Below are 12,548 nucleotides of genomic sequence, written 5' to 3'. Positions count from 1 at the left end.
TAGCCTCAGTGTGCTAGGACACCTCACACCTGGCCCTGCCCATTCCGGCTTCCAAAGCCCACGGAGAGGGTCTGTAGAAATTGCTAGACACGAAAGGGCTACAAATAAGTCATAGGAAGTGTATTTACATAACTCAGTGGTTTTCAGCCATTACTATACATTTACTTCAGCAAAGGAGATATTTACAAATGTGAATACCCTGTGTCACCCCGCAGAGATTTGGGTTTATTTGATGGGGCAGAAAACAGGCATCTTTAGCTTTTTGTTTGTTTGTTTGATTGTAACAGGATCTTGTGCTGTGGCCCAGGTTGTAACACAGTGGCATGATCATGGGCACTGCAACCTTGACCTCCCAGGCTCAAGGAATCCTCCCTTCTCAGCCTCCCAAGTGGGTGGGACTATGGGCATGTACCATCATGCCACGCTAATTTTTGTGTTTTGTAGAGACAGGGTCTCACCATTGCACTCAGGCTGGTCTTAAAGTCCTAACCTCAATCTGTACTCCTGCCTCTGCCTCCCACAATGCTGAATTTATCTTTTAAGATCTTCCCTAGTGCTTTGAATAGGCACCCAAACAAAGAAGGCTTTGCTTGTAGAAGGCTTGTGGAACCCTGTTGAGGCTGCATCTTCTTCACAGCCATCAGATTGTTCCCTGAGGTGTCTACTTAGCAGTGCACAGGCTATTTACATCAAGGGCTTTGGGGAGCTATTGGGTTTGGGGGTTGGCTGGGGCATGAGTGTTGGCTGTGGGATCTGTCACAACCTGGTCCTATGGGACACCCAGTCTAGGATCCTTCTTCCCAGACCACCATCCTGCCTCTCACTGCTCGTATGACAGGAGGCCAAATATGCTACCCTGGACAGAGGCATCCAGGTGCAGGACCGAAGTGAGGTGACTCGCATCAGGAGGGGTGCAGCTGCTTGCTGGAAGGGTGTTGGGAAGTGTTGGTCCGCCAGCTGTCACGTCCTCCTGTTCTGCTGAATCCCAGCGATCCTCACTTGGTGTCTGGGTTTCAGAAGGGTGTGGCCCTGGGTTCTTGGCTGGCTGAGCTGGTGCTTTTGCAGCCTCTGGGGCTCTTGTATGTGAGGCCTGACCTGAGTTGCTTCAGGAAACTTTTGCACCTGAGGCTGCCTCCTGCTTAAGAGCAGAGCCTTTGTGTGGAGATCTGGCTGGCCTCCCTAGCGCCCAGCCTGTCCTGTCCTGTTATGTCTGGGTTTGAGGCTGTGTGCAGGGGTCTCTTCCCATAGGGGAGGCAAGGCCAGTTATGTTTGTCAGCGTGAAGCGTGGCGATCCCAGCTGGCTGTGGCCGGCCTTTGACTGAAGGAGTCTGAGAATGACCAGGCTTGGGGAGCTGCCCTTCCTGGGAAACAGCGTGTCCCCTCCCCTACTGTAGAGTTTCTGGATGTGACCCAGAGTGTGCTGGGCCTCTGTAGCATGTGCTGGGTGTAGCCGTGTGATTCAGGGTGGGAGGTGCAGGGGATCATCTGCTCTGAGCCAGGTAAGGCCTGGACAGGACTGGGGCAGCCCTCGAAGAAGCCAAGTCTGATGGGAGAATAGGCATGGGTAGAGAGGGGACACGGTCACCAGGGCTGTGTGTCACCTGTTCTTGCTGCTTGGTCTGCCCTGGGAGTGATAACAGAGGTGGAGGCTGCTGTGGACCCTCTTTGGCTTCCTGCAAGCAGGTGTTCACGGGGGGAGCAAGGTGGGTGGGGGAAAAAACTGGTCTCTGAGGTGTTGAGTGGTTTTTTGTATTGTCATTGTCCTTTTTCTCTCTGCTGTCCCCAACAGCTCTGCTGTACCAGCCCATTGACCAAGTAAGTCACTCAGAGCATCCTGGTCCTATGCACCAGTGTTAAGGCCCCTGAAGGGCCAGAGAGGGCTTAGGAGTTTCTCAGAAGACTGAGCCCGGTGTGGGAGGGCACCAGAGTCACTGAGAACAGACCATTTGAAAAGTCAGGCAGAGGGATCCTGGGCCCTGAGTATGCCTCCCTGGCCTGTGGTAACCATGCCAACAGGGCCAGGGCCTCAATAGAGCTTAGCTACTGAGCTTGGCATTTGGCCAATTGCTCTCTTGGTGGAGGCAGGAAGGTCCTGCTTCCCCAACCCCTGTCTTTTTGTCTCCAGGATCCTTGGAGCAGCTGCAGGGTGGGTAGAGGGGTGTCTCTCCCAGCTGCGTGGTGAGATGAGCCTCCACCTGGCTGCCTCTGCCAGGGGAAAAGAGTAAAGACTGCAGCAGGGAGAAAAGCCAGCTGGGGCCCTTTTAGAGTCAACCCTGCTGCTCCGATTCTAATTTTCAGTTCAGATTTTGCAGGCATGAGTGTGGGTCCCTGAGGGCCTGCCCTTTGAATTCTCTCGGTGAGGACTGAGCATTCCCCAGGGGCTTCTCACTGATCCCTGGAAACACATCCCTCAATTCACCACCTCATCCCTTTCCAGGACATGCTGAAGCACACACCTGTGGACCACCCAGACTGCCTGCTGCTACAGGATGCCCTCCGCATCTCCCAGGACTTCTGTCTGGCATCAGTGAGGACATTGATCCCGCTGGACTGTAGTCACAATGGACTCCCAAGGGGCAGGTGAGCTCAGGTCCCAGCAAGGCCTCACACTCAGGTTGAGGAGCCCAGGGTGGACCAGATCCTCTGATGGTACAGGCATCACTCTGTGCCCCTTGTCTCTGCAACCCTGATACCCCATTCCCAGCCAAGGAGACGTTTTCAGTCCTTGATCGCCCTGATTTGATTCCCTGTGGCATTCTGGGCCCTAGGCTGAGAGCTTTAAGCCCAGTGTCTCAATAATCCTCCTAAGAATCCAGTGAGCCAGGAGAGGACACAGGCCTGGAGAATCTCTCCAGGTCTGCCACAGAGTCTTTGAGCTATGTCAGAGCTGGATTCCTTACCTGGTTCTGGCTGTCTGGAGGTGCCAGACATTGTCCCCTGCACCAGGGAAGTCGGACTGTGAATACCTCATTCTTGAATGCAGACATCTGCCTCTGGCCAGTGTGATGCCATCAGGGTGACCTGGGTGGCTAAGGGAGCAGGACATCTCAGCCACTTTAGATCAGCCTTCATGAGCAAGAGCCAGGAAGGGAGCCCCACAGAGGGAAAGGCTGGTACTAGAGGTGGCCGAGGCCATCCAGGTTGCTGGAACATTCCACATGGGCTCCTGGATGTCGAACAGCAGTTTCCCTAGGGACCCTTCTTGGTGCAAGGGTGGGGGTTAGCCCAGTGAGGGGAAGCAACACTCAGCATTAGAGGCACAATTCACCCCTGTATGTCGGCAGCCTGGCCCAGATCAAAGGCTGCATGACTGATAGAGGTTGTTAAATGGCCCTTAGGAGTGAAGACTGCCTGGGTTCATGCTCGTTCGTTAGGTTTGTGAATGTGGGGCAGGTCTGGAGAGTGTCTGATGGTGCATAAGGAGCTGTTTCTGTGCAGTTGTTGGTTCTGGTTTGCAAAACCATGGAATGTCACTAGTTTGTTTTGGTCTGGGGATATCTGAAAAATCTCTGGAAGACTTCGAGTAGCATTGGTTGTAGGTCATCTTAACTGTACGCTTTCAATACACGCACCTACATATTGCAGTATACATAGGTCACGCAGTGTGTCATGAAGACACGAAAGACTGGGACAGATGGTCACTGGCCCATGGGAGCCCCCCTGACTCTGAGGGTGGCTGAGGGGAAACTCTGGAAATCCTCATGGAGTAGAAACCATCCAGAGCCCAGGTGAGCGGCATCTGTAGACCCCAGGACACTTCAGCATCCCGGCAAAAGGCAGCCTGGGGTCTCCCATTCCCTGGGTGTATTTTTTTTTAATGTATCTATCATATATGAATTTGGGTTTGGTATTTGGCTCCCTCGTCGTGTCTGTTCTGTATTTTTGTGTTAATGCCAATACCATATTGTTTGGATCACTATAGCTCTTCTATGTCATTTTTAATCAGGGAGCATAATACATCCATGTACTTTGTATTTCCCAGTGCTGAGATTGCTGGATGACATAGTAGTTGTATTTTTCATTTGAGGAGGAACTGCCGACTATTGCTCATAGCGTGTACATCAATTTACATTCCCACCAGTAGTGTCAAAGAGTTTCCCTCTCTGCAAATCTACACTGTTGATTGCCTTTTCAAAATTCTGTTTTTGTTTTTGGCAACATACATCTTATGTGGATGGGGACACTCTCTTAGTGTGGCTTTGCTTTAAATTTTTTTTATGATTAGTGATGTGGACAAGCTTTTCCTTTACCTGTTAGTTCATTTCCTGCCTTCTTTTCAGCAATGTCTATAGATTCTTTGCCCAAGTTTTGTTGGATTATTTGGTTTTTGTATTTTCTTACTCTGTATTAGTTTCCGGTATATGTCAGATGAATACCTTCAGCTATATGATTCCTTATACTCACTGCCTCGCAGCATCCTCTGCTCATTCTCTCTTCTGCTCAATGACCACTGCCTGTGACCCATTCTTCTCCCTCCGCAGGGCAGGGCCCCGACCTCCTGCCTCCCATGTTTCCTTATACTCATGGAGGCCTGGCCTAGTGTGGGGCCAGCCACATGGCACAATGTCCAGACAGGCCAGTTGTCATGGAAAATGGCATCTGGGGTCTCTGAGTTGGCTATTGAATGCAGACTCACCCCGCTCACAACCAGTCAGCACCACTGCCACCCAAGCAAACCACCCGGGAGCCTGGAAATTGCTCTGCCCACCTGTTGCCATGGGCACAGACACATACCACAGGGAGGACTGACAACAGACCCAGGCCATCTGCCCCTGGTGCCCAAGGATGACATTCAGGGACCTGAGGATCACCCCAGCCCACCCACCACAACCTGTGTCCATGTAGGCTCCCACAGGGCCTGAGGACAGGCTAACCCCTCCCAAAGAACCCCCACCCCACAAGTGCCCAAGTACTCCATCCAGGGACCTAGGGATAGACCTGCCCTTCCTGCCACTTCTGGTTTGTGCTTGCACCAGCAGGGGGCCTAACAACAGGCCAGACCACCTGCTGCCGGCATCCAAGCCTGCCATCTTGGAGCCTGGGATCACCCTGCTCTACCCATGAGCACCATCGGGGGCCCCAGGGCAGGTTCATCCCACCTGGCATATGTATGCATGAACTAGAAATGTGTTTGCCTGCCGGGCGCAGTGGCTCATGCCTGTAATCCCAGCACTTTGGGAGGCCAAGGCGGGTGGATCACCTGAGGTCACGAGTTCGAGACCAGTCTGGCCAACATGGTGAAACCCCATCTCTAAAAATTAGCCGGGCTTGGTGGCACCTGCCTGTAGTCCCGGCTACTCTGGAGGCTGAGGCAGGAGAATCGCTTGAACTCAGGAGGCGGAGGTTGCAGTGAGCCGAGATTGTGCCACTGCTCTCCAGCCTGGGAGATAGAGTGAGACTCCATCTCCAAAAAAAAAAAAAAAGTGAAAGAAAAACAAATGTATTTGGGGCTGTGATACTTTCAACAACTCAGAGACATGGGGAAGCAGTTGATACGACACAAAAAAGTCCATGGCAGATCCACCTGACAGATGTGATGGCAGTTCTGCTATAAAATCAGTCTTGGTTTGACATTAAGGTTTGTCACAGCTCTTGAAAATTTGGCAGTGAGGTTGAAGGTCTCTCAGAAATTTCGTGTACCCTTGTATTGTGTATGCATGAATAAAGTTAGAAAATTTTTTTTATCTTTCTCTAGAAATAAATATGAACTTGGGTTAACTTTCTGAGTCAGTTCCCTTGGAAACCTGGAAAAGGCGGAATGTCATCTGTGTTGGGTTACCAGACTACATATAAAAATGGCCCATAGTTGGTCATCATCATCTGAATTGGGAGAGCTATGAATGAATTGTAAACAATGGGGGCATCTAGAGTTAGAGAAGAGTAATTGCGATTTTTGAAGTCTGCCATCAACTGAACTTTGCTATTGTTAGAAATGTTTTGAAGTCTATGGTCAACTTTTTGGTGGTTTACTTTGGAGAAAAAATCAAGAGGTAAACCATACTTTGGGTTTCCCTGAGTGCAGTGGTGTTTGTAACTAGGCATGTCCATTGCTGGGACTCTTGAAAACTTTGACTGTGGGACTGTTAAAAGAAATCTCAGTTTCTTTTTGGGACACAGGCTTCTAAGCCGGGTAGCCCTGTGCCCACCCATGTGACCTTGTTCCTTTGCACCTGAGGTGTCACTTGGGGAGCAGAATCCAGAGAATAGCCCCTGGACTGAAGTGTGGACAGCTGTGAGGACTCCTGCTAAAGACACAGACATGATACCAGTCTGCTGGCACACAGTGTTTCGTGTCTTGTATCCTTCTACATGATACCAATGGCCCTATTGGCTTCATAGGGACTATTTTAGTCATGTCAAGATCGTGCCACACACTCCAGCCTGGGTGATAGAGCAAGACTCCCTCTCAAAAAAAAAAAAAAAAAACAAAACACACAAAAAAGGCCGGGCATGGTGGTTCACACCTGTGATCCTAGCACTTTGGGAGGCCAAGGCAGGCAGATCACTTGAGGCCAGGAGTTCGAGACCAGCCTGAACAACATGGCAAAACCTTGTCCCTACTAAACATACAAAAAAATTAGTTGGGCATGGTGGCGAACACCTGTAGTTTCAGGAGACTGAGGCACAAGAATCACTGGAACCTGGGAGGCGGAGGTTGCAGTGAGCTGAGACAGGGCCATTGCACTCCAGCCTGGGCAACAGAGTGAGACTCTGTCTCAAAAAAAAAAAAAAAAAAAAAAAAAATTATATATATATATATATTTAACATACTTTTCCACTTAAGGTCACTGTTGTGCTGTATAAGGTAGTATCCACAGGTTTTGGGAATTAGAATGTGGGTGAATCCTTCTGCGGGGGGGGGCAACATTCAATCCATTACATAGGGTGACCGCAACCTGTGCCCTGAACCCTCTCCAGGGTTCAACTTCTCAGCAGAGTCTGTGGCCAGGCCTGAGGGGAGGGTGAACATGTACCACCACCTTGTGGAGAAGCTCAAGTTTGCCAGGGGGCAGAGGTGGAGGCTGGGGGACCCTCGCAGCCACCCGAAGCTCCAGGTGAGGTTGCTGAGGTTGCTGGGCTGGGGGGCTGTCCTCCTCCCTGGCTTGAGACTTAGCATGAAAGGAGGGTCAGGCCCAGCAGGGGGAGGTTGGAGGGAGATGTATGTGGTTCTAGGCCAGGGCAGGACTGAAAGGGATCCCGGGGTGGCAGGTACGGGGGTCAGATGCAGGAGTGGCACCATATCTCAAAGGACCTGGAGGGTGGGCAGAGTCTAGACCTAGCCTGGGCTTGAGGGAGGCCTGGCCACAAGGTAGAGGACAGGCTGGAGGTGGCCCCCATGGGGGCTGAGCTTGTCCTGCCCTTGGTTCTGCACATCCCGCCTTGCCCCTCACTGACCCTGCCACTTGCCCACCCACCCCAGAATGCCTCCCAGGACCTGCTGGGGGAGACCCTGGCCCAGCTCATCCGCCAACAGTTCGATGGCCGGGGGGACAACCAGCTCAGCCACTACAGCTTGGCCGAGGCCTGGGGCCATGGGACAGGCATGTCCCATGTCTGTGCTGGGGGAGGATGGCAGCGCCGTGGCTGCCACCAGCACCATCAACACACCGTGCGTGGGGCCTGGGGGAAGGCTGGTGGCCTCACTCCTCCTCTCCTAGACCTGCACTCCCCCAGCCCCATGTCCCCTCACTTGTCCCCATGGGGCAGGACCTTGCTTTTGCCCTTTGTCTCCTCCTCTGTTTCAAAAGAGGCCCCCACCCCTGACATCTCTGGCTGGAAAGGCTGCTGCTGGGGTGGCCCCGAGCTAAGACTTACCTGGGAATGGGCGGCCTCACTCAGAAGGGTGCCCTGATATGGGGGCACAGGTGGGTCTTTGGGGACCCCTCCTGGGTGATGCCAGGGAGAGAACAGTGGCTCCAGCATGCTTCGGGGCAGCTGTAAAATGAGGGGGTCCTGCAAGGTGGGCAGGGCAGGCGGTGTCTGGTGGGAGCCCAGGCTCTGCCTCCACGGCTGCAGCTTTGGAGCGATGGTATATTCATCACGGACAGGCATCATCCTCAACAACGAGCTCCTGGACTTATGCGAGCGATGCCCCCGGGGTTCCGGCACCACCCCCTCACCTGGTGAGAACAAGGCTTCCCACCTGGGGTCCACAAGGGCCCCCCACCAGGGGAGAGGAGAGAGGGGGCTGGGCTGGGGCTGCATGCTGACCCCTGGATGGGTCACTGCACTCACTTAGCCGCTGTTTGCTCAGCAGTGAACGGAGACAGGGTGGATGGAGCTCCCGGAAGGTGCTGGCCCCCACTTCCAGGCAAGCGGTTCCCGTCCTCCATGGTGCCCTCCATCTTGATCAACAAAGCCCAAAGGTCGAAGCTAGTGATTGGTGGGGCTGGCGGGGAGCTCATTGTCTCTGCCGTGGCCCAGGTGAGTCTGGGGGGCTCTGGGCTCAAGTGTCTTCTCTGGGCAGCATACTGTCTGACTCTCCCTGGAGTGGGGATGTGAGGGCTGATGTAGGGTAGAGGGTACCCCCTTTCTCCCTGCATCCCTCATCTCTCCCCCAGGCCATCATGAACAAGCTATGGCTTGGCTTTGACCTGAGAGCTGCCATTGCAGCCCCCATCCTGCATGTCAACAGTAAGGGCCGTGTGGAGTACAAGCCCAGCTTCAGCCAGGTGAGGCTGAGGTCCGACCTGGATGCCTAGGGCAGAGCCCACTCCCCAAGTCCGTGCTGCTCAAAGCCACCTGAGAGGAACTCAGTCACTGAGATTCTTAGGCCAGGTATACTTCAGCTTTGGGGACCATAGGAGTTGGGGACCTTGTGAGGCCACTGTGGCCTCCAGGCCAGTTCCATGGCCTCCAAGACAGAGAGCAGGGTGTTGTCTACACTGCTCCCAGGCTGAGAATCTCAGCACCTTGGTCTCTGGTCTGTGGTTGATGCCATTTTTCAGAAGTGAGTTTTAGTTTCCTGGCTGGGGCCTCTCAGACTCTCCCTCATGGTGACTTTTTCCTTGTGTGATTTTTAATTTATATTTGTGACTTTATTTGTAAAAGAGGTTGTTTTTCCTGTGGCAGTCTGTAAAGTGATTTTCTTCTGGGGCATTAGGGCATTGGTGATAATTTTTACTATATGTACAATTTTTTTTTTTTTTTTTTGAGGCAGCATCTCGCTCTGTTGCCCAGGTTGGAGTGCACTGTTACAATCACAGCTCACTCCAGCCTTGACTTCCTGGGCTCAAGCCATCCTCCCACCTCAGGCTTCCAAGTAGCTGGGAGTACAGGTGTGCATCGCCACGCCCGGCTGGTTTTTTGCTTTTTTTGTAAAGATGGGGTTTCACCATGTTGCCCAGGCTGGTCTCAAACTCCTGGCTTCAAACAATCCTCCTGCTTCGGCCTCCTAAAATGCTGGGATTACAGGTGTGAGTCACTGCGCCTGGCCCTCATCCATGTTTTGAATGAAGTGATTCTTTGTTGTGAGGGCCGTCCCCACACTGTAGGATGTTGAGCAGCATCCCGTGCCTCAGCCTGTGTGATGCGGTAGCACTCCCCACCACACACACCCACTCATGACAACCAAAACTGTCTCAAGACAGTGCCACATCCCCCTGGTTGAGAATGGCCGCTCTAAACCAACAGGCCCCTAACTTCCATAAACAGCTTTGCCAGCTGCAGGGCGGGTACATGGCGCTCTCTGGGGATCTCGCTAGAGGGATCTGGGACTCCTGCCCCTCACTGGTTCCTGGGAACATCGGCTGTTCCTACATCACCCCAAATGTGCCACAGAGGTTGTTTTAGTCTGCCTGGGCTGCCATAACAAAAATACTGGAAAGTGGGTGGCTTATAGCATTTTACAGAAATTTATTGCTCACAGCGCTGGAGGCTGGGAAGTCCAAGATCAAGGTGCTGGCAGATTTGATGTCCTGTGAGGGCCCACGTCCTCATATATGGCGCCTTCTTTTTTTTTTTTTTTTTTTTTTGAGACGGAGTCTTGCTCTGTGCCCCAGGCTGCAGTGCAGTAGCGCAATCTCGGCTCACTGCAAGCTCCGCCTCCCGGGTTCACGCCATTCTCCTGCCTCAGCCTCCCGAGTAGCTGGGACTACAGGCGCCTGCCACCTTGCCCGGCTAATTTTCTTGTATTTTTAGTAGAGACGGGGTTTCACCGTGTTAGCCAGGATGGTCTCGATCTCCTGACCTCGTGATCCGCCTGTCTCGGCCTCCCAAAGTGCTGGGATTACAGGCTTGAGCCACCGCGCCCGGCCTATATGGCGCCTTCTAACTGACATAGTGGAAGAAGCTAGCTAGCTCTCTGGGGTCCCTTTTATTTAATTACTTTAGAGACAGGGTCTCGCTCTGTCACCAAGGCTGGAGTGCAATGGCGTGATCATAGAGCTCTCTGCTGTACCCAAGAGATCTTCCTGCCTCAGCCTCCTCAGTAGCTGGTTCTGTAGGTGCAGCCCACTATGCCCGGCTTCTGGGGTCTCTTTTATAGGGCGCTAATCCCATTCATGAGGGCTCTACCCTCATGACCTAACCACATCCCAAAGGCCCCACCTGCAGGTACTATCACATTGGTGATTAGCTTTCAACATGTGAATTTTGGGGGCATAGTGGGCCCACCTGGATGGTCCAGGATAATCTCCCCATCTCAAAATCCTTAATTGAATCACATCTTCAAAGTCACTCTTGCCACATAAGGTCTAATCTTGGGTTGTAGGGATTGGGACATGGACATATTTGGAGGTCGTATGTGGGAGAGGGGCTGGATGGGGCTAATTCCTAATGTGGGCTTGACTGCGTGGCTGGAAGGGGTGGTCTGGCAGACTAGGAGGAAGGTCAGGGAGCAAAAGCTGGCTCACTTTGAGTTGAGGGGCCAAGCCGGCCCACCCTCGGGCAGACCTGCCATCATCACTGACTCTCTTGCGCCGCTGCCAGAACTCAGGCGCTCTGTGTGGTAGCCTCCCCCTAGTTGGGCTCCCAGGCCATGGTCCCAATGGCTTCAGCTGAACTTCACGCCCTGCAGGGTGACAGAGCTTCTCCCCTTGCAGTTTAACCAAAGTCCCAGATCCAGCTCTCAATGGGGCACCTCTGAGCAGTCTTCATGGGCAGGGGAGGGCTATGGAGAAGTGGCTGGCTCAGGTCTGTGGGGCCACCTTGAGACCTGTTGGTAGCAGCCACCTGTCCCAAACCCTGTGGGCCAAACAGGAAAAGGGAACCGAAGGAGGAAAAGGCTGCTAGACACAAACCTCAGGTGCCCTCAGGGAACCTGGCTCTGTGCTCCCAGACCACACCTGCACCTGGGCTGGGGTGCTGGGAGGTTGCCTGGAGCTTGCTTGGGAAGGCCTGGCCAGTCTCTCCCATCAGTGCCTCCCAGCGGCACCCACAGAGCATGATAACTTTGTCCCTGCATGTCAGGGAGAGGAAAAGGGGCTCCTGTTCCCCGCAGCAGGGGTACAACCCTAACTCCGTTGTGCCAGATTCTAACTCAGTTGCAGACTGAGGGTGCACTCCCTGGACTCTTGGCCAACCTGGGACTGCCACCCACCCAGAGAAGGCTCGTTCACCACTTGTGAACTGATGGATCTCCATGTTGGCATTGGCCGAGCTGTGTGCAGTCTCAGACTCACATACACGAGCAATCCCCCAACCACCTCCAGAGCATCTGGACAAGGTGCACAGGCACCTTGGACTCAACAAGCCAAATAGAAGTCAGCCGTGAGGCAGCTGAAAGCTCTGTGGTGCCTGCCTCGCCTCCCTCCTGTGCTACTTGTAGAATCCCCCCCCCACTGCCCCCGCCCATCCCCTCCAGCTGTGTGGTTCAGCCCTGGCTCCACCTCCTTATTTCTTTTCAGTCTTTATGCTGCTAGCACCACCACAGTCTACTCCTCACTCTTAATGCAATAAGCTTTGGAAAATGCACATCTGACCCTGCCTGGAGGTAGTTCGGAGACTTCCTTGGTTCCTGAGGCCCTGGAGGAAGCCCATTCCTCTCCCTCCCTGCTCATCCCACCCTGGGGAACCTGCCCAGGCCCTGCCCTCACATCAATGCTGCACCACCAGCAGTGCCAGCCAATGTGCATTCCCAGCCCAGCCAGAGACTCTTACAGCCGGCTCTTGAAACATCCTGTTACACAGAGGAAATCAACACCAAAAGGGCGGCATCTTCAAGTTGCACTATAATCAGCACAGATCAGACCCTATAGGGTACAGCTAATGCAGGGCTCAGAGGAAAATTCATCGCTTAAACAGTTACGTAGAAAATAAGAATCAAGGCCGAGCATGGTGGCTCATGCCTGTAATCCCAACAGTTTGAGAGGTGGAGGCGGGCGGATCACCTGAGGTCGGGAGTTCAAGACCAGCCTGATCAACATGGAGAAAACCCATCTCTACTAAAAATACAAAATTAACTGGATGTGGTGGTGTGTGCCTGTAATCCCAGCTACTCAGGAGGCTGAGGCAGGAGAATTGCTTGAACCTGCGAGGCAGAAGTTGTGGTGAGCCGAGATGGCACCATTGCACTCCAGGTCGGGCAACAAGAGTGAAACTCCATCTCA

The 12,548-nt window shown here is 53.2% G+C and overlaps 1 pseudogene; it reads left to right on the top strand.

Annotated features, from left to right (window-relative positions):
- LOC105498473 (glutathione hydrolase 5 proenzyme-like) overlaps positions 1-12,548 on the top strand; it is a 63,023-nt pseudogene that overhangs the window by 37,233 nt on the left and 13,242 nt on the right.

This window comes from Macaca nemestrina, chromosome 15, assembly GCF_043159975.1.
Source record: "Macaca nemestrina isolate mMacNem1 chromosome 15, mMacNem.hap1, whole genome shotgun sequence".
Classification (NCBI taxonomy): Eukaryota; Metazoa; Chordata; class Mammalia; order Primates; family Cercopithecidae; genus Macaca; species Macaca nemestrina.
This window is presented reverse-complemented; position numbering and strand designations above follow the sequence as displayed.